Source organism: Pyrus communis, chromosome 12, assembly GCF_041283825.1.
Source record: "Pyrus communis isolate YQ-2024b chromosome 12, ASM4128382v1, whole genome shotgun sequence".
NCBI classification, from domain to species: Eukaryota; Viridiplantae; Streptophyta; class Magnoliopsida; order Rosales; family Rosaceae; genus Pyrus; species Pyrus communis.
In genome coordinates this window covers 11,590,892-11,614,250 of record NC_142576.1, presented here as the reverse complement: position 1 = coordinate 11,614,250, position 23,359 = coordinate 11,590,892, and the positions used below count along the sequence as shown (strand labels likewise).

General features: G+C 38.7%; 1 long non-coding RNA gene across 1 annotated transcript; it reads right to left on the bottom strand.

The window, feature by feature from the left end:
* Positions 1-3,658: 3,658 nt before the first annotated feature.
* Positions 3,659-4,855, bottom strand: LOC148692341 (uncharacterized). Its single transcript, XR_015954521.1, has 2 exons — positions 4,757-4,855; positions 3,659-4,137 (listed from the first exon to the last, which is right to left on the bottom strand). It is a non-coding gene; the product is annotated as an uncharacterized LOC148692341 (long non-coding RNA).
* Between the last annotated feature and the right edge of the window lie 18,504 nt (positions 4,856-23,359).

Below are 23,359 nucleotides of genomic sequence, written 5' to 3'. Positions count from 1 at the left end.
GTTCGACAATCCACTGAATTGGAGGGCATAAGATTGTGATTGGTGCTACAGGAATGAATCATCCATATGCATCAAAGTTATAACATTTGAGTTCTAAGACATGTTTTCATGATAAATGTCGGGTTTTCATGGGTGTATTTTTTTATAATTAAAACTTCGGGTTTCAAAGACCTTAAATTTGAAACTGCAGGTTCAATTTAGTTTATGAACGTTTAGTTCATAAAAGAAAGGTTCCTGCAAGAACACATAATACAATATGTTGATTTAAGTGAAGTGGATTTGAGTTGCTTCGGGAACTCAAGTGTGAGCACTTCGGGACTATAAAAGGATGTCAACGGTTCAAAGAATAGAATTAAAATATTGAATCATTAATGTCCAAAATTATCCTTCAGGCCAATAATTTTGGATTTCATATCAGATTAATGGACTACTAGTCACTTTTAATTAATTCAATAGATCAGGATCATTTGGGGTCGATCGTAAAAGCAAAAAATAATATTTGTCTAGGCCCATTTATTATTTAATGTTGGTTGCAGGCCACACGAGAAATTAGGCCCAAATTAGGCTTGGGTAGGCTGTAATTGGCAGCCCAGTAAAATGCAAAACAAGCTGCATGCTTGCTACAGTGTTACATGCCGAGAAAATGAGTAGCCTGCTGGCTGTGTGACCCAGGGCGGGCTGGTATGCAGGCCGAAACAAAAGGAAGCCCAAGTGGGTTGGTTTAAAAAATCAACCCAGCTCCAGGCTGGCTGTGGGTTGAGAGGGCAATAGGCCCAGAAAAAGAAAAAAAAAAATTGAAGCCCAAGTGGGCTGAGTCTGGACAAGGCCTAAAAGAGTTTGGGTTTGATTCGAGGCACCGCAGCTTTGCTGGGTACGTGTAATCGCTGGAATAATTAAACGGCGCTGCCACGATTGTGGTGTTCTCAGGCTAGGTCTAGGCGGGGTGTAACCAAAAACCCTTGAGTTCACGACGGACAACATTCTCGACATCGGGGACGTCCACAACTCAGAGATTTGTGTAGAATTTCAAGAATTCCGATGAGATTCTTGACTGGGATCTCCTGGGTTGCCGTCGAGGACGACGGTTCTCCAAACGATGTGACTTCAGGTCGTCAATGGTGGCGGTCCAATTTGGTGGAGGAAAAGACGCGAGAACGTCGTCGTTTCTTGTGACCTTGGGTTGGAGAAATTTTTCCAAGTGACGGGAACACCATGACACGTGGTGTTTCCTCACATATTAAGATTTAGTTTTATTTATTTATTGAAATATAAAATTGAAAGATATTCAAGATGTCAAATCCTAATGTGTGAGGGAACACCACGTGTCATGGTGTTCCCGTCACTTGGAAAAATTTCTCCTTGGGTTGGGCTGGGTAGCATCTTAGTGGCTTGACAGCTCACGGCTTAGCTACCTGGGAAGGTTCGGTTGGCAACTTGACGCAAGCGCGTGGCTCCAGGGACAGGCTTGGCTTGGTAGAGCTGCTGCAAGCCGTGGCTCAGCCGAATTTTCCCTGATTTTTTTTTATTTTTTATTTTTCGACATTTAGGGTTTGAAAAACCCTAATTGCTTCTAATTTATTTTGATGACTCACAAATTCCACATAGCAAAAATTGCATAATGCATGAAACGTGTGTGTGTGTGTGTATTGACAAATATATGAAACATATACAATATATACATCGGAAGGTAAATATAAATGTAAGGGGTTCATGCATCATGGGGAATATTTTCATGGTTCATGATCGTTTCAAATATCTTCCTTTATTTTAGGCGTACATGATTTGCAAAAAACAACAAAAACCTTTGAATTTGTAGAAGATCCTTCTCGAAAAGCTAGAATTGCATCTCCAATGTGTTGTATCATGTTCAACACAGAAAAATTAAATTGAATCAATAGCATGTAGATCAATTCAATAAAATAATAGATTAATCATAAAAAGAATGATTAAAACGTAATACTCCCCTAATTGAAGATCAAACTCTCTTTAGCGTAGCTACAAGAGTGTGCTGATAACGTGTTGTAGGCATAATTTACTGAATAATTATGGAGGCCACATAAAGAGGGGGTGTGACATAGAGAGAGAAGAGATAGATGTGTAATTGTGAGGTGTGTGTTATCTCACCCATTGTGCCTTTATTTATAGTAGTATGAAAGGTTAATTTCTTACCTTTTTAAGATTACAACTCTAATAGAATAATATCTAGTCTAAGAGATGTGATAGAATCCCATAAGGATATCCTAGATATGTTAGGATTTACACAATTACATTCCTAATCTAATAGGACTGCAACATAATATACATATATTAAATTATAAGTTAAGGAGACCTTTAAGGGAAGGGATCCCCATATTTTTATTTTTTATTTTTATAGAAATGAGGATTAGTTATAAGGCCCACACCACATCGAACTTTAACGATCTGAACAGTCTACTTTTCAAGTTGCACCTCGTTATTCATCCTTGCAAACTATTAGCCATTTCGGAAATATTTGAGACATCTAATTGAGTTAAAAGAAATTGACGAACACTTTGTTTTATAAGAAACAATGAAACTTCATCGTGATAATTAAATAAGCAAATGGTTTTGGATTAAATTCCATTTTGTAAGGATGATTTATGAATCTAGACTTACAAAATGGACGGTTCGGATTGTTGAAGTTCGACGTGAGTGGGCCCTACAACCATGGTTTTAAAAGATGTTAGGCGCTAGTTGGGCAGCGGGCTGGGTCTAGCGCCTAGGCAGACTAGGCAGATTTGTATTTTTTAAATAAATTTATAATATAATATATAAATAAGTCCATGTTTACACAAAAAAAAAAAGCATACTTGTTGAAGCAAATAAAATACAAAACATGTAAAAATAAATATTTGCTATAAAATATAAGTATTGTATAAAACTTTAGAGTTTTTTTAAGATCATAATTGTAATTATTATTGAGCCTTATATTCTTTAAAAAATTTAAAATTGGCCTTGCTACATATCTTGAAAAAAAGGAAGTCAAACTATTAATTAAAAAAAACCAATTAACCCTAGAAAATATAGCCGCACCCACCCCACCATTCTCTTTATCTCATCTGAGGACTGCCTTTCTCTCTTCGATCTCACTCTCTGCCGTGCTCTCTCTCCTTCCATCCTTTTCCACAGCAGATCGTTTCTTTCCTTCTGTCTCTCTCTTTCACTCCTTCATTTTCTCTCTCCCTCACTCTCTTTCACTCATCCTCGTCAAATTTAATTAGAGATCTGAGGTTTGTGGGTACGACTGAAGGTGGATGACAATTAGGAAAACGGTGATTATGAGTTTGGAAGAAGGCAAGAAAATGAAAATACCGCCTAGCACCACCGCCTACGCCGCCTAAAAGTGCCCAGGCGGGTGCTTAACACTTCCTCGCTTTTCTCCATTGATTGGCACCTCACCAACTAGCGCCTAGGTCGGTTTTTAGAACACTACCTACAACTAGTCTCCATTTTAACCCAAAAATGGGGATCTCTTTGGATAAAGGGCTTATGTAAGTTAAAAAAATAAATTATAAGTTCAACTGCTTCATTTTGCTTCATCCTTAGTGGCGCATAATCTCTAAGACGTCTAACTGCTTCATTCTGAAAGACGTCCACTCATCCATACAATGCTCAAAATCCTGGGTGGATGGGTCAGAGCTTCTGTAAATGCGAATTTCAAAATTTCGATGTCTACAACTTCATCATGAGTTTCAAAAGTCTTGTAGTGCCTGCATAGCTTATACATCCACTCCTTGAACCATTGAGTCTATAGTCGGGTTATGTAGCCAGACAAACCTATCACTTGTAGGTCGATCTTGAAGTTGTCCTAAAATTGACAAGAACAAATGTAGTTTTAAAATTTTACTAAACAAGTAATTATCTCAAATAATTAAAATAATTAAAAATAATAAATTTCAAATAAAAAAAAACACTCTTCGAGAACATTATAATCATCCTCCTTCATCTCAAGGGAGATATTCTTCCATTTAGAGGCTTTCATGGGGCACCTCATGCGGATGATGGCTCTCTTCTCGTGAGTCAGCCGCATTTGAAGCTTGGGGCGGCACACATATATATTAGGGTTGTAAATGACTTTGATTCTCCTTGCCTTATGCGGATAGTGAGCGATCTTGACATCTATGGAAAAAATTGCAAAAAATTTCTAGAAAATCCAATATTTCCTAAAAATTTCTAATATTTCGTACAAATTTAAAAATATAACAAAATTTTCTAATATTTCTTGAAAGAATTATATTTTTTAGTAAAATTTTCTTATATTTTGTACGAATTTATAATAAATAAAAAATTAAAGTTAATATTTCCTAAAATTTTCTAATATTTCCTTAAATTTATAATATTTCATACAAACTTCTAGTACTTCTAAAAAAAATGATAATATTTCCTAAGACAACAGTGCTTATTCCGTCCCCCACCTTCTCTACTCTGTCTCTGAACCTTCCCCCACAACCATTTACACACCACCCCACCCCCACCTCCCTTGCCCTTCCCCTCCCAACCTATCCCTCACCCACCCTCCCAAACCCGTCTCCCTTTACCGCCTTCCTTCCACCCCCCCTTAGCACCCCTCTCACCCCATCTCTCCCCTACCTTCCTCCACCTCCCTAATTTTCTCCACCACAATCCCCGTACAAATTCACAACTAATTCACAAATTTAGACATATAAATCAAATGATTTTGTAGTAAAAAAAATTTAATATAAAGAAATTTAATTCAAAATAAGTGGGGATATCATACCTTTGTCAAAGTTTGAGAGTTGGAAGGAGAGTGAGAGAGATGGCGAGTGTGGGAGCTAAGGGGAGATAGGAGTTTGCAGTGGGAGGTGATTTTAAAGGGGGGGAGAGAGAGAATGAAAGCTGTAGCAAGAAGAAGAGAAGCTCTAGGCCTAATATAAAACAACAGACCTTTGCCCGACGAACCATTTTTGACACTTCCCGACCATAAATGTCCACTTAGACTCGGAATCGAGCTGTGCTAGCCGACACCAGGAAGGTGACGAAGCCATAAAGTGTAATGATGTGGAAAATGTGAGTAAATTTAAACCTAAAAGTACCTAAATAGAAGAGTGTGCCTGTAAATGGGAATGAACCCATTTCATATGTGATGTCAGAGCATAAGTAAAGTACAATAAAAGTAGGATAAGATTTATACCATCAAAGGTAATATGCTATACCCACATTTGCCAAGAATTCTCGTCAACACAAAAGCTTTGCTACTAAAACCTAGAGGGGCAAAAAACAAGGGTGAGTGAGCCTAAAAATAAAGCTTTGTAAAACCTTTTCAAAAAATGTAATAACCCCTCAATGTAAAACAAGTATAGTTTCCAAATATAACATACTATGTGTATGAAAATACTTACCATAGTTAGCAATACCTCAAAAATGCAATACTTCACAATAATTTGTAAGTAAACACGTAACTTCTAGTAATCACAATATTATTCGCATAAATAAACATATCATAACGAGTGCTAATCGACATATGCTGACACACAAGTTCATGTAAGGATATTCTGACATGAACATGACTAGGTGTAATAATGATTTACGCTATGGTACTACAATCACGTGAAGACTAGCGCTATGCGCATCACATACGAGTTCTAATTGCCTATAGCAATCTAGGACAAGACTAGCACCCATAATGGATCCAAAATGAGTGTGTTATGCGATGAGAACATACGCGTGAAGCCTGGCCTTGACTGAGCTAGTATAAACACCAGTGTAGCACACAATGAGCAAAAGACGTAGTAATTTGTTAATTCTAGTCAACATAATACTATTCATAGTCGTAAATCTAATTAAGGCACCCGTAGGATTATTTCATAATTTCCGTCATTATGCTAATTCTTATAAACGTTTATCTAGGCGTAACCTAGAAAATTCTTTATTAAATATATAAATGGAAACTAAATAAATATGTAATATTTTAAAGCAAAGACCCATTTGCAAATCATGTCGTCGAGTCAAACCCGCCTTATGGGCATCGAAGATCCTTGCGATGCGTTTCACCTTGAAACAAAACCATTTACATAAATATATAACGTACTAACATAAATTCGCGTATTCGTACAAAGTACAGCTAATAAAAGAACTATTTTAAAATGGTTGAATTTCGAAAAACGAACAGGGGATTCAGGTTCAGCATGTCAAGAAACCTAAAGGGAGACCTCAGGTTCCTACATGTGTCACTGCCACATGCCCACCACAAGGTGGCTACGCATGGGTCACTCACGGTGGCTTCCCTATGCATGCCCACACATCTGCAAGTACATTATTACTCGCCTTCCCCGCGAAGGTCTATATATATACAAGTTTTCATCCAACTTTCAGAGCTTCGTTTGAGCTCATTTCTAGCCAAAATCATTGATTCAAGAACGAAATAAAAGTTAGGAATGTGATGAACAAAAATATACCAATTTAAGGCTAAGGCGGGGTCGGTGTTGATCGAAAAAATGGCATGAATGTGTCCTGATGGCCACGGTTCTAGTCGAAATTTGGGGAGAAATTTCCCCCTCGTTGTTTCTGTCATTATCAGTTCGAAACTCAATCACCAACTCTAAAAGTCAGTTCAAAAGACGAGAGGCAGTGTTCTAAACATCGGCCTAGACGACACTTAGGCGTTGGACGGTGATCGACCGTCGCGATTAACTCTTAATCGATCAAAACATCAAAAAATGATTATGCAGACACCTGGGTGAGATTAGGCGGGACTAGGCTATGCTATACTAGTCTGGGCGGAGGTTAGGCGGGTGTATGTGAATCTGCCAGAATTTGAAATTGAATCTGGAAAATTTGTTGCAGAGCCGTGAATGCAAGAGGAAGAGGATGGGCTTGTGGTCCCCACCATCTTTTTTTTTGCAATTTAAACAGACGTTTTGGTCAGACCCACCACCTTTATTTTAGTTACACGGTTTCTTAGTCCCTACTAACTTTTTTTGCTAATTTTATATTACTTTTTTTTTCTCTCACTTGAATCCATCTTCACTTTTTATTTTTCTATCTTTTTAAATGTTTCATTATTCTTTTACTTTTTTTAAGATCATATTACATTGTATTTAAATCCTAAAATTACATATATATAAATATACGTTTTATTTTAAAAGTAAAAACATAATATTTATGTATTCTATATAGCAAATCTAATTAATTTTTATGATAATTTTGAACCGAATAAATTTCTCTTAATTTAATCTTACCCAATACACTTAAATATAATAAATTTACTTAAATCTGTCTAGTCCACCTAGCTCCCGCCTAGCAGCTTAGGCATTAAGCCCCAGTCTGCTATCCGATAGACGCATAACGTTTTTTAAAACCTTGATGATAGGAGATCATTCGAAGCATTTTCGACACTTACCTTCACTGAAAACGATGAGATCCACGCTAGGAAATCTCCACTGTGTTGGAGCTCCATGATCCGAGAGTTACGGTTTATAAATTTTAAAGTGTGAATATACGAAAATGCTCTTCGAGGAGAAAAATGTTGACTTTTGTTGACCACCTCTTCGTGTCATGTAAGATCTATTTTCTTGGTGTATCCTTGTAGTAGTCGTTGCTAAGAGCATGTGGGTGCAAGCAGAATCAGATTTGGAGTTACAATGAACATTTTATGAAATTACGATGTCGAGGGGCAACATAGTCATTTCACTATTCGAGATATTAGTATTAGATATTTTATTATTTTAATAAAAATCTGTCACGTGGGGCCCACACACCACTTCTTCTTCTGCCACGTGTTCCCCTCCCTGAGTTCTCTTTCTTTCTCTCTCTCTCTCTCTCTCTCTCTCTCTCTCTCTCTCTCTCCCTCTCTCTCTTTTTCCCTCTCTTCCTCTTTGTCTCTCCCCAGGAAACACTCTCCCTCACCCCTCTTCTCTGCAACTCTCTTCCTCTCCATTCCCGAGCACCACACACACACACACACAGACATATAAACATACAACATCAACAACGACCTCACCACCATCACTTTTTTTTCCCTCAAATTCCCTCAGCTCTCTCTTCGTCCGACTTCTCTATGTACAAGAGAGCACAGCGACATCACCTCGTCGTACTCCGGTGAGCTTCTTGAATCTCTAACCAAGGTAAACCCCTGGAACCCAATATATAGTGTTTAGTATTGGATTAAGGTAGTTTAGGAGTTAATCATGCATGTGGATGTAGAAAACACTTCGGGAGAAACCTTCTCCAGTTTTCAGTGAGAACCAGTACCTTCCAGGCCATATTCCGGCTAAATCCAACCACAATCGAGGAAACCAAAGGTATATTCTGACTTATTGTTTCTTGAGCTTCAATTTGATATATTAGATTGCTATTTTTAGTTGAGATTTGAGGTTGATCGGAAATTGGGAAGCTCCGGCTTTCTTCTTTATGGAAGCTAGCCTGAAATCAGGTCGACCCAACCCAATCTAAACCCAACCTATTGTCCTGGCCCAATCCCTTAATCCAGTAAACCAGGGCCAAAACCCTTGGCCCATTAACCCTAACACGGCCTAACCTAGCAAACTTGGTCCAACCCCTTTAAAAATCTAATGGGGCGGGTCCACAGATGGGAACAACGTCGTTTGATCCAATGGCCTTTTTTTCGAGATAGGTCTCTCTCCACTGCCGAGCTCATATCGTGTCCTCTTTGACAACACCTTCCTCTTTCTTCCATAACTTCATCGATTGCAAACCTTCAAAATCAAACCACAGAGCAAGAAAGAGATTGAAAATTTAAGAGTTGGGAGTCGGTTGCATGTGTGATAGGCTCAAAGGTAGGAGATGAGGGTTGGATCTGGTTCAAGATTCTGGGTGCATGTGTAATTGAAAATTTCAAACTTATCCCTCTGCAGATTTTTTTTAGGTAATCTGGAATTTTGGTTCGAATTTTGGGGTTGGATCTGGTTTTGAAAATGGAAATTTTCTCTTATTTTGTTTCGATTTTGCCAAATCTGGGCTTGAAAATAGTTGTGGTTGTAGAGGCTCCGCAAAAGGATTATTGAGCTTGACTGGTTGCGCCGCTACAAGTTTGAGTCTCTGAGATTGAGATTCAGAGAGAGAAAGTGTGTGTGTGTGTGTGTGTTGTGCCTTGTGATAAGGTAATCAATTGGTTTGAACCATCGTCGTTAATCAATCAACGATGGTGGATCGAAGCTGGGGTTAAATCAAAGTTCGGTGGTTGCGGAATCTGGGTTTGGCGGGGTTGTGGGAGTAAAAACTTCTTGATAAATCGGAGAACTAGGAGATCAAATGGGGGCTTATCTCAAGTGTCAGGGAAAAAAGCTACAAGCAACATTTCGCTGTGTTATGACATGAAGGGTGGATCAAATGAGATTGGGATAGATAAGCAAGAGAGATGGGGACAAATGATGAGCTTGACTGGTTGTGCCGTTACAAGTTTGGGTCTCTAAGATCAAGATTTAAAGAGAAAGAAAGTGTTGTGACTTGTGATAAGGTTGGGAATTAATGGTCTTGATTTGAGGGATATTAAATGAAAGGTGGAAACAGTCCAGGCTAGGCGCCTATCTCAAAATTTTGGACCCGCCTCGACTCGCTAATTTCATGAACTTGCCCTGGCCCGTCCCATTTTCTATTTAGAATTTTTGGACCTGCCTCGACTGGCGGGCCTAAAGCCTGTTTGCCCACCCTTAACTGCTATGGTCAGCGCGTGGAGCACATGCGCCTTTGCGGGAGGTATTGTGCTCTGCCACCATCCACAGTGGTGCTGGCAACTTTTCTGGCGACCTATCTATGCGCGTGGTGGTGTGTGCGGTGGCGCGTGGCTTTTTGCTCCACCACCTTGTGGTGGCACATGCGTGTGAGGGAACTTGAGGTCCTTCTTTAGGTTTTTTGACATGCCAAATCCGAATTCACTATCTGTTTTCCCAGATTCGACCGTTTTAGTAAAGTTTTACTAAATGGCCTCTATATGTGTTTAGGTGAATTGGTGGGAAGTGACTCTATCCTCGCTAGTTCGAGCAGCTTCCGAACAATAAAATATCTGTGAGTGGACCCCTTCTGAAATTGCATGTTTTCATAAAATATTAGGATTGCATTCACGAAAAGCATGACTTCATGATTTACGTTTTATGCATTATTGATGATTTATCGAATTTACGTTTTACGAAAGGTTATGAATTATTGGTTTTTTGTATATGAAATTCTATGGATTATGAATATGATTTATTTTACGGATTTATGAATATGAGTTATCATGGATTTATGAAATGAGGCTTTGAGCTTCTGAGCTCCAGATTTAATATGAGTTTTGAGGTATGTTTTCGGTGCTTATCAAGCGGCTTATCATACATGACATACACACAATCGGGTATGTAGACGTCTATGGCCATATGACCTAGTTGAGGATATTTATGACATACCCCCAGCTTCACTAGCCTGGGGCCAGTGTCGGTGTGATATGCTATATGTATATGTTTCTTCTCTGGCATAACCCCAGAGTCGTATAGCTTCACCATCGGGTGATGGACCCCCATTTTCTTCTCTGGCGTAACCCGGAGTTGTACAACTTCACCTTCGGGTGATAGACCCATTGCATATACATATATATTATATCCTATTCTCTGGCGTAACCTAGAGTCGTACAACTTCATCTTCGGGTGATGGACCATGGTTTCTTCACTAGTGTAACTCAGTGTCGTACAACTTCACCTTTGGTGATGGTTATACCTTTGGGCCATTATGATACTCCTAATGAGTACAAAATTGATGAGATTACGGATTTGCCTTCGGGCTGTGATAGCACCATTATTGAGCATTGTTTTACACATATATGTTTTATGAACGTCTTTCATTCCATGCTAGAGTTTTCCGAAAACCTATTATGTAGTATTATATGTGTTTTCAAAACAAGGGGTTTGTATGTTCATAAATAAAATGGTTTTCTTCTTATTAGTACTATTATTACAAACTTTGATCCACTCACTCTTTTGGTTTTGCGCCCCCTTCAGGATTTAGATTCGAGGCACATGATCCCGGCGTTATGGCACTTCCATTTAGGCATCTTCGAGCTTCCTCTATGTAGGTCCCATTCCTCGGTTCATACCTTTCTATAATACTTATTTCACATTATTCTTGATTAGTGCTATGCTCTGAATAAGATTCTGCATTAGTGTATCTCTTTCTAATTACATATTTTATTTATATGCATGTTTAAAATGGCTTCGTCACCCTCGGGTGTCGGCCAGCACGTGCCTATCCTGGTATTCGGGAATATCAGGATTGGGACGTGTTAGGTGATGCTTGACTGCTCTAGTTTACACAGAGGGCGAGAGAGTTTTGAGATGAGAGCTGAAGTAAGGTGAGAAAGACGGGGACGGTTTGAGTGAGTCCCAAAAAATGTAGAGGAGGAACTACCACGTGGAAGAAGGGGAATGAAGTGGGGTGCGGGTCCCACCAAATAAAAATTTCAAAGAAAAAAAAAAGAAAAAAAACGATATATAACAGAAAATATTTGAAATTGTGAATATACTAAAATGCCCATGGACTTTGTAAGTCAATAGAATCTCCATCGTAGGTCTAAATTTGATTACGCTTACGCCTATGCGTTCGTAGCGACAAGTACTACAAGGATACGCTAAAAAAATGTTTCGTACGCCTTACTATACGTTGGTCAACGAAAGTCAACATCCTCGTCTCTAGGGCATTTTGGTCAATTCACGCCTTTTAAAATTAATAAAACCGTAAAATTAGGGACGGGTTATTACAATCTACCCACCTTAAAAAATTTCATCCCCAAAATTTGAAATAACTTGTTCGCAAAACTCTTTTGTCTATCATGTACTGTATGTAAAATCTACATAGAGTGCCACAAATGGTACCATACCCAAATTGAAATAATAACCGTAGTTACACGTAACTCAACGAAGATAGGTGTCTATCATAACCATGCTAAAACTATAGGACGGATAAACACAACATGTCCTTTAAGGTCTGGATAGTTCTTTCAGGCTGGTCATTAGTCTGAGGGTGAAATGTGGTATTGGACAAAAAATTATTACTTATTGCCTTCAATAAGGCTTCCTAAGACTTGGAAGTAAAACGTGCATCATGGGTAGATACAATAGTGACAGGCATACCTTGTAACCAAACAATGTAGTTCACAACACTTTAGCTAGTAGATTCATAGTGACTTTTTCACCGATTAAGTGAAAAACTATGTTGAGATGGCTAAAAGAACACTCAAGAATTTGAGGGTTAAAACAAGTCCATTAAATCTAGAATACAAGGTAACTGGATTAAATGCATGACATCCTACTGCAACATTAGCTTCCAGGAGATTCAATCACCAACGATAAGGATTCGTTCAGCAGAATATTTTTTAGGTGATTGAGGAATTATTGGTCACAAATAAATTTAAATGTCCAACAGGTTCGCCTAGACAGTCTGTCTGCCTAAAAAATAATATGAAGTGTCGTGCGTAAAGTTGATTGGAAAGTCTTCCAATACATGGAGGTGAATATGGAATCATAGTCATATTAAATGCTGATCGAAATGCCAGAAAATCCGACAAATTCAAGAATGAGTAATTTTACCAAGTGATCTAAAATGTAGTCCTTCTAGACCAACAAAAAATGAGTTGACTTGTCAAGTTGGTCGATAATCACTGAAACATCATCATAATCTCCACATGTACAAGATACCTTGTACTGGGAGCTTATGGTGATATTTCCCATCTTTATTCAGATACAGGAAGTGATTATAACCACTTGAATGATTTCTTGGTGATTCGTAAGTAACGTCAAATCAATACTCTTGAATTCCAATTAAAATGGGATAAGACAGGATGAAGGTGTTCAAGGGTAGATATATCTTTTGTTGTGGTAAACAGTAACTACGTTTGCACATTCAAGGTGATACAGGATGGTGAAATCATAGGCTTTGATTTGGTTTGCTATCGTTGCTGTCAGAAATTTGGCTCATTTCAAATAAAGATGTATTAGAGAAGTTTAAGGTTGGTAAAGATTTTCGACACATTTCTCCACAGTAAAGTGTCATTCGGTTTTCAATTAAAGATGGTAATTGTTGATTCTAGGTCATGAATAAGATGGTTCATTTCTTACAGTTCCAAACGCCGGGAAGCATAAGCGATACTCTGTCACGCTACATTGGTACACAATCAAAATATTCAGTGGACCATTATAGTAGATTTCAAAAGTATCAAAGTCATCAAAAGGCGTGAGACAAAGGTGAAGTGAGATAATAACTCAGTTGTCAGAAAATTTATTCATATTCAACATCACAAACTAAACTAACTTTCCTCGCTCGACAAGTGAGGAAAAACACTAAAGTTAAAAATTGTTAACAAACTGTTGATAAAAATCGACAAGGCCAATGATATCTTGCATTTCACAATAATTTGTGGGAATGTAACACTTTCTTTATCTACAACTTTTTGGGAAATGAAAAGAATGTCGTCTGCTGAGATCATGTCTCCCAAGAAAAATATTCTAGGAATTAGTGTTGGTCGAAGTGTTCTAAGGTTGGGAAAAGGAATTTGCTAATAATCTACTCGGGATGGGGTTTAATGGAGTATAATCTTCCGCTTGAAGATTCAGAATTATAACTAGTGTGTTTAAGAAGATTAGTGCTATCGGGGACCAAAAGTGATTGTCCCCCTAGATGTTCTTTCGTCGAGTGCTACAACTTTAGCACCACATCGACACTGGATACATTTCCAAAAATTTCAACAAAAAGTAAAACTTTGTAGGGATTTTGATAGTTGGTATACTAATAGATACTACCAAGGAATCAAAAATAATTCTGGTTTCCTATCTCGAAGGGTTTGGTAATGATGACGAGAGAATAGTAATTGGATTCATTGGTGAATCTACGGTGGTACACAGTTACCGACACAATAGGCATACTTTAGGGTCATTGGTTTGACTCAATCTAAATCTTTCCTTGGTAGGAAATTCCTTCACTTAAAGTCTAAAGGCGTTCACCAAAACGATCTTCTATAAGGTCGATAAGTCTTTTAAGTAACCCATAACTTAGGAAAAATTAACACAATTTTCGCACTCGACGAGGTGGCAAGATTCGCAATTAAGTTCAACAACTAAGAATGCTTACATCACGCATGTGATAAACATAATACTACCCAAACTTATGCTCTGATACCAAACTGACACATTCGACCCGGAATGTCTACCTGGACTCGGAATCAAGCTGTGCTGGCCGACACCAAGAGGGTGATAAAGCCATAAAGTGTAGTGATGTGGAAAATGTGAATAAATTTAAACCTAAAAGTGCTGAAATAGAAGAGTGAGCATACGAGTGAGAATGAACCTATTTCACACGTGATGTCAAAGCATAACTAAATTGCAGTAAAAGTAGGATAAGACTTATACCATCAAAGGTACTTTCCTATACCCACGTTTGTAAAGAATCATCGTCGACACGAAAGCTCTGCTACTAAAACCTGGAGGGGCGAAAAACAAGGGTGAGTGGGCCACAATAATTTGTTAATTCTAGTAAACATAATACTATTCATAGCCGTTGATAGGAGCATATTTAGGCGACTTAGTTAGCTTGTTTTTGTACATTTATGTTGTTAGTTCATAGTTATTTTAGTAGTTTAAGCTATTTTCGTGTGTTTTTAGGTTCATATGGCTAAGGAAGCAAAAATGTGCATTTTTGAGCATTTTGGAGCAAAATTGGGCTTGGAATGGATAGCATATGCTTGGAGCAAAAGGAAACGGACAAAATTGAAGAGCTAAAGGTGTCAGGATTCCTAATCAAAGAAGGATTCCTAATCAAAGAAGGATTCCTAGTCAAAGAAGATTTCTTACTTGAAGTAGGAAAGTTAAGCCAAGGTTTCCTATTTTTGTTTGACCTTTCCTAATCCTAAATATCCCTAAGTTCCAGCAACTTTGAAGGTATCTTATGCATTTTAGGACACAAACCAAAGATTCCTTGCACTATCCTAGTCTATGCCGCACCTTTCTTACCCTTTCCTTCCAAAATTTGCCATATATCTTCTTTCCCCTCTTATTCTGGTCAATGCCGCAACTTTCCTTCCCTTTTCCATTGGGATTTTGATTTGTTACCCTTTTTCCTTGAGGATTGGGAGCTAAAAACCTTCCCAAATTAATTACTTATTGCCTGACCCTTTCTTCCTCTATATATACATAATCTGCCGCACTTATGGGAGATTCTAGACATCCATACACATCCATACGAATTATTCCTCATTCTCCCCATTCATTCAGCCATCATCCACCCTCTACCACCATCCAACCTATCCATCCATCACCATAATTCATACCCAAACACCCTTGTGCCGCAACAAAGAAGGACAAAGAAGAGAGGAGAAGCCTTGGACATTTTGGCCATTCAAACTTGGATTGTTGGAGCGTTTCTAGGTGTATTCAATCTTTGTTTTCAATGTTTAATTTATATTCTCTTTGTTTTGTTGTAAACATGAGGAGCTAAACTTGTTTTAGCTAGGGGTGGCTTTGAAACCATGATTATATTTGTAATATGAATTGATTAATTCCAGTTGGGATTTCATAAATTGTGAATGCAATTTACTTAACCGTTTGATGGATAACTTATTCTTGTTTGTTGATTAAGGGTGCACACTTAATTTGCATGCTTGAATTTGGTGCTAGAATATAAGGGAGTTTCACATAATCGTTACAAACTTATATTCACAAGTAGTTAAGGTTGTTTTCACAATCATGTTAAGTAAATTCCTAGCATGAGTATCATGATGTCATAGTTACAAGTGCTTTGTCAATACTTATGACTTTTATAGAACGTAATGATCTTTGATTGTATCTCTATTATGATGTCATGTAGGGGACTTTTGAATAATGCTTTAGGTTGTCGTATGATGTCATCCAATCCAATAACTTAAGGAAAATCTGAGGGTTAATTAGTGATGTCACGGTTAATCTGAGGTGTTGAGGTTCATGGTTTATCGAAAAGCAACTGGAAAGCAATTTGTATGCAAGTGTGTCATGTGTGGAGAAGGACCCTCTAGCTAGCTCATCACCCATCCATATCCCCAAATTCGTCCAAACCCTATTTAAATCTTTTAGTTACTTGTTTTTATCTTAAATTCGTCAAAAACCCAATCCCCTTTATTTAGTTGTGTCAAATCTGTCCTAATTAGTGTTTTTGAGTGTTTTGAGTCAAAACCAATTCTATTTTCGTCCAAATTGAGTCCTAGAGTCTAGTTTGAGTCTTTTTTATTGTTTTGTGTTGTTTTGAGTCTTTTAAGTTTGTTTTGAGTCATATAAGTTTAGTTAAGAGTCTTTTGAGTTTGTTTAAGTGTTTTGAAGCATATTTTTGTATCTTTGAGTCAGTTTTCATCAAATTAGCAATCCCTCCTAATCCCCGGCCTAGAACGATCCCTACTTATATCTATACTACAATTGTCAAAAAGAGGGTTTAATTTGTGTGCTATTATTTATCACATCAAATTTTTGGCGCCGTTGCCGGGGATTAGCAACTTTGCTAATCCCCCGTTGTTTCCCTTTGTTTCTGTTATGTATTTTAGTTTTAGTTTCTGATTTGTGTTTTGTTGATTTTAGGTACTAGAGAAGCACGACATGGCTCTTGATAATGCTTCTCTTTTGTCACAGCTCATGGAAAGGTCCCAAATGCAAAGAGTTGGTACATTTGATCATAATCAATCAAGGAACGACGTGTTTTCCAATACTTACAATTCAGATTGTAGTGATCATTCAAACTCTATGTGGTGGGAACCTCAACATGCTCAATGAGAAGGATATTGGCAGCCATATGAGGAGTTCTATTCAAGACCTATGCAGCCACCCCCACCTCATATTCAATATGCCCAACCAATCTCAAGTTCATCAATAGATTATAATCAAATTCTTAATGAATTAATTTCTTTGGTGCAGGGCTCACAAAATCAAGCCAAGGAGGCTCAACAAGGAGAATATTGGCAGCCATATGAAGAGTTCTATACAACACCTATGCAACCACCACAACCTGCCCAAACAAATTCAGGTCATCTTTCTATAATGATATGCTTATTAAGTTACTCACCAATTTGTCTCAGGGGCAAGAAAATCAAAACGAAGCAATGCAAAATCAAGACAAAAGGTTGGACCACTTGGAAAAGCAAATTGGGCAGATATCGGAATTCGTAGGGCAATTCCAAGACCAAGGCGAGCTCCCTAGTTCAACCATTATCAATCCAAAGGAAGGGTTCGAATCTGCCAAAGCAATCACCTTGAGGAGTGGAAAAGAAGTTGTCATTAATCCAAAACCATCCACAACAAGTCCAAATGAAGATGAGAGGCTGCAATTAGAAGAGGAGGAGTCAAGCAAGGCCACAGCAAGGGTAGAAACACCCTTGCCGCAACCACCTAGGGACCCTAATGCATCCAATTCATCCAATTCGGCCACTAGAGGTAAGTTGGGTTCAAATTCAATTAATTCTAACCCCATTCCACCTAATGTCCCTATTTCTTGTAGGTTCATGAATTCCAATAAAGAAGAAAGTGAAAAAGACATCTTGGAAGGCCTTCCAAAGGTGCAAAGTAGGGAATATCAAGAATTCATCAAGGAAGATGTTCTTGAGATAAACAACCCCAAAGAAGTTGAATTTTATGACACAGGACAAGGAACAATCCTCACACCAAATCTGTCCATGTGCAAAGTTCCTGAAATGTTCAAAGAAGATGTGTTTATCCTTGAGTTCTTGTTGGAGGACATAGGTAAGCCACCTTCTCCAATTTCAATTTCGTTTTATACTAACAGGTTGTTGATGATTCAGGCATCCAATCTTGAATTTAAACCATTACCGGATCATTTCAAGTATCACCTTCCATTCAAAGATATATTCTATGTCGTGGGTTCCAATTGATGCTAAGAAGAGAGTTCGTCCGGCTGCAAGACGTTAAAGCAAGCGCTTCTTGGGAGGCAACCCATGCATTCAACTAGAGAGGACTTAGGCAATTCAACAATTCATTCAACCAAATCAGATTTGCGTTCCTAACTCTCTCTCTTTTTATTGCTTTTATTTCGGCTTGCTAGTTAGTTTATGTTGTTTGTTTGAATGTGAGTCTTTGTTTGAAACATTGAGGACAATGTTTGATTTAAGTGTTGGGGGGGGGGGGGTAAACAAGTTGTTTTTGCATGATTTTCGTGGGATTTTATCACCTATCACTTATAATGTTGTTTCTCACTGTTTTTAAGTGTTTTTAGTGTGTTTTGAAGTGTTTTTATGTGTTTGGATCAGAAAATACGAAAATTTACAAAAAAAAATTGCAAAATAGTTTTGAAAAACCCAAAAAGAGTTGTTTTAAAGTTGTTTTTGTGTGTTTGTTTGTATCTTAGGTTACCTTCCAACAAAATGATGAGGATTTGGTTTTTAATTGCATGACTATTAAAGAATGTTGTAAACATGGATGGAAGTTTGATTTACGCTTTGTTTTATGCTTGGTAATAGTTATAGTTTACGAATTCACATGTGTTCACAAAGAGAAAATCAGTTTTTGTAACATGCTTGAAGGAAGGAACTCAAACTAAAGCTACATCCTTGAGAGACTTGAGCCTATAACGTTCTTTGGAGAGTATAATCTGTGATTGCTTGTTTTCTAAAGTCGTTGCATGATCTCATCATTCTTTGCTTGGTTGCTACTTGGAATGTATGTCATTATAGTTCCAAATACTAGAACTCATGCCCATTTCATTCAAAGCATGATATTGATTGCATAACATACAATAAGATGAAGTTGTTAGTCAAGCCAAAGCCAAAAAGCCTATCCCTTTTCATATGTATTGTAGGATTAACCCTTTCGAGCCTTTTCAAGCCTATTTTCTTTGTTAGCCACAATATCCTTACTTAGCCTAGATTAGGACTTTCCATACCCTTGTTCTTAAAGGATAGTGAAGCATGACTTAGAATGAATTCCTTTTGATCAACATATTGCAGAAAACAAGTGTGGGGGAATGTAATAAGGGCACAACAAAGAAGAAAATAAAAGAAAAAATTCGTGGAAAAATTAAAAGAGAAGAGAAAAGTTGTAAAAAGAAAGAAAAAGAGTTGAAAAATAAGTGACCCTAATTGGTTGTTGAAGAAAAAGGTCCAAAAGTTTGAATTTGACCCTAATTGTTGCATGAATCTTCCCTTGTGTTTAAAAGTTAATTTCTGCCATCAAAAGTGAGTTTAAGTGTCAATTTCATTACTTTGCTTCCTATTGCTTTAAGAACCTTTGTTTTTCTTTACCTTTCTTTGTTAGCCAATACCCTTAGCCACGTTACAACCCTCAACTTCTATCTTGATGTTATGTGTTCAATATGTGGAATTTGAATTTGGTATGAGCATATGGAATCACTGGTTCTCGTTCTAAGTAGTAGCATTTCATTCATGAGATCATATACATGTCATTGTCGTAAATCCAGAAAATGCTTTCTTCGATATAACATATGTGAGTGTTGGTCTTCATGTTTAAATCAATCTTCTCACATATACTTAGTGTAGGGTGTGTAGTTAGAAAATCTATGTGCAAATAAAGAGCATTCTAGTGAGGAATTGAGGGAATTCTCTAAGGCATGTTACTACATTCAAAACGTTGTTTTAATTGATTAAATGTGACTAGTAAGTGGTAACTATGATTAAGTGTTTGCTCTAGTGCAAAGAAACCTAAAAACCGTGGGAATGATTGTAAACACGAAAAGTTCCTGAAACAAGAAACAAGAATAACGTGTACAAAATAATATTTTGTGTTTAATGATTTTTGGGTTACAATCTCTTTGTAATTTGATCCTCTGATTCTATCTTCGTAGGGTGTGGGTTTGTGGATGAGCTGTTGATCCAAAAGGCCGTCGGGGCTTGATCTAAGGGTGAACAGTTGATGAATGGATCTTCAAGGGGCGTTGGGCTTGATCTTGAAGAATGGGTGTATGGATTTGTTGAGGTTGTTGATCCAAAGGGCCGTTGGGGCTTGATCTTAGGATGAACGATGAACACTTTCTTCAAGGGCCGTCGGGGCTTGATCTTGAATAATGGTTGTGTGGATTTCTTCAAGGGCTTTTGGGCTTGATCTTGAATGAACGGATGATGAACGATGAACACTTTCTTCAAGGGCCGTCGGGGCTTGATCTTGAATAATGGTTGTGTGGATTTCTTCAAGGGCTTTTGGGCTTGATCTTGAAGGTTGATGGATGAACGGATCTTCAAGGCTTTTGGGCTTAATCTTGAAGAACGATTGGATGTGTGGATTTGTTGAGGTTGTTGATCCAAAGGGCCGTTGGGGCTTGATCTTAGGATGAACGGATGATGAATGACTTTCTTCAAGGGGCCGTCGGGGCTTGATCTTGAGTTGGTGGAAGTTCTTCAAGGGCCGTTGGGGCTTGACCTTTGAAGGAGGATTTGATGAAGAACGAAGAGTGTTTTCTTGATCCTTCGGGATTTTCTTGAGAGCTTTAGAGTTTCAAGGCTTCAAGGTTTTGGTGTGATGTAAATTCCCTTCTTTTTTTCTTCCTCCTTTAAAATGAATGCCTTGGCTTCCTATTTATAGAATTCCAAAACTTGATTTTTGGATTTAAATAATCAGATGAAATAAATCATTTCTGCCAGGTACTGACACGTGTCCTATTTGATGACTTTTCCAATTTATTTCGATTCTTCGTTGAGTCACACGCTACATGTAAAATTTATGTGACACGTGAGCGTTGAAATTTTAATTATTGGTCAACATTCATTTCACCGAAATTTTGATGTCTACAAATGCCCCCACTTCAAGGCGCGTCGTAGACATGTGCTTGTCACGTGTAGAAGATGCGTTTTGAAGTCCCTTAATGTAGATGTCAACCCAAGGGCCGTCGAGGCTTGATCTTGAATTGGGCTGGAAAATTCTTCAAGGGCCATCGAGGCTTGATCTTAAGTTCGACTGGAAGATTTTCTGGTTTCCTCCAATCGTTGATTTTCCACAAGCTTAATCTTGAACTGGGCTGGAAGATTCTTTTGGTCTCCTCCGAAGGTCTGAACTTACTCCTTTTATCTGGAGTTGAATGCAAACCTTGCATTTGAATGGACCATCACTTCTTGGTGGCAGCGCAAGTTTGAGTGGAGGTTCCGACATATTGCTTTCTCTGTCCTTGTCCTGGCAGGTAAGAACAAGGGCAAAGGAAAAGACAGGGAAAAAGCATGATATGAGATACCTTTGCTTTCGCCCTTGATGATATGAGATGCTTTTGTTTTTGAAGAAGCAGCGAATGAATCAGCACATATATTTGTTGTGCTTGTCTCCACATGCTTCGATCTACCATCTCCTCCTAGCTCATCTGTACTCCAGGTATCTGGTATCTTCTTTGGGGAAGAAGAAAAAATTGAGTATTTCGAAAGGCTTTGCTGGGAGTGTGCCCTCGGAGGTGAGGAAGAGTTGGGCATTTTCTTCAGGTCTGTCTTGCCATAAAAGATGAAGGTCGACATATATAGGGATTTCCTAATAGCCAGTGGTGGTACTATTCTTTTACCCTTGTCGACAAACGTCTCTTCGATTTTTGAACAAGCGTCTCTTCGATTTCTGAGCGAGCGCCTCTTCGAAAAAGTAGTCACGGGTGCGGCTCTATCACCACGCTTGTTGGCAAAGGCGCGTAGTTGGGATGATAACCTTCACATGTTTTCAACTTTGTCAGAGATCTTTTGACAAAGTTGAACGCGTTATCTGAAAAGCCGCGAAAGCGTCGCCGAACTTCACGCAGGAAAATCCTGTTTTTTTTTTAATCGGTGGTCGTGTCGCCTTGGCTTTTTATAGAGGTATCAATATCCATCCTTTTTCATCATCAGCATGTGTATCTTGGTCGCTTTTCTCCAGTGATGGTTGTGTAGGAGGTGCCGTGCAACTTGAGCATTCACGGGAACGGTCAGGTGTCGTTTGGAGAGGCACAGGATTAAACGATCCAAACGTAATTGTAGTGGTATACGTTGCGGCCGTGTCCTCAAGGTCGAGCTCAATTTGCCCTTGTTGTGCTAGCTTCATGATGAGTTCTTTGAGAACGAAGCACTTGACAACAGGATGACTCACAATACGATGGTACTTGCAGTACCTAGGATCGTTTGTGCGATTCATTTCTTCAGGACGCTTGCATTCGGGTAGCTCAATCACCTTTTTTTCCAGCAAGTCATCTAACATGGCAGCCATGTCAGAGTCAGGAAAAGGGTACGTTTTCTGTTCCAACTCTCTCAAGGTGCTATTGTATCTATCTTGGGTACGAGAAGGCTCACTTGTCTTTATCTCCTTCGCTTTCTTCTTGGAGGAGATCTTGATGGGCGCTGAGGAGGTCTTGATGGGCGCTGAGGAGGTCTTGATGGGGGTAGTGTTGACGGTGAAAGCTTTCTTAGCGAGCTTCTTCTCGGTCTTGTCTACATTTGGGGCGAATACTTTCTCCTTATTGAAGTTAGTAATCAGCTCCTTTTTCCCATGATTAGCGATACTCAGCTCCATGTCATGGGAACGAGTTGCTAGCTCTTCAAATTTTCTTGGTTTTATGCCTTGGAGGATGTAATGTAACCCCCAGTGCATGCCTTGAACGCACATCTCAATGGCAGAGGTTTCAGAAAGCCGATCTTTGCAATCCAGACTTAAGGAGCGCCATCTATTTATGTAGTCGACGACAGGTTCATCTCTCCACTGTTTCGTACTGGTCAGCTCTAGCATGCTTACAGTACGACGAGTGCTGTAGAAACGGTTGAGGAATTCCCTTTCTAACTGGTCCCAACTGTTGATAGACTCAGGTTCGAGGTCAGTGTACCAGTCAAAAGCGTTACTCTTCAGCGAACATACGAACTGTTTGACGAGGTAGTCTCCCTCTGTCCCAGCATTGTTGCAAGTTTCAATGAAATGAGCGACATGTTGCTTCGGGTTGCCTTTTCCATCGAACTGCATGAATTTTGGGGGCTGATAACCTCTTGGCATCTTCAAAGCATCAATCTTCTTGGAGTAAGGCTTTGAGTACAGTACGGAGTCATGCGAGCTTCCTTCGTACTGTGTCTTAACAGTGCTTACGATCATCTCCTGTAGCTGCTGGATAGAGAGAGATCCCATGAATGCCATTGCTTGGTCTAGCTTTGGCTTCTCTTCAACTTTCTCCACTGGTGGCTCCTTTTCTTCGTCGTCTTCTTTCTTTAATAGGCCAATATTTGGGTCGACTTTCACGTCGGGCAGCGCATCTAGTTGGTTGACAAGTGCGGCAATTTGCAAGTCCTTCTCTTCCACAGTCCGTGTGAGCTTTGCGATTGTTTCATTCATCTGAGCTAGCTGCTCCTCGATTGAAGTTGCTCCAGTGGTCATGACTTGCATGGTTGTACTGCCGCTCGAATCAGCGTCGGAGAGTAGGGACTCTGAGTATTTCCTCG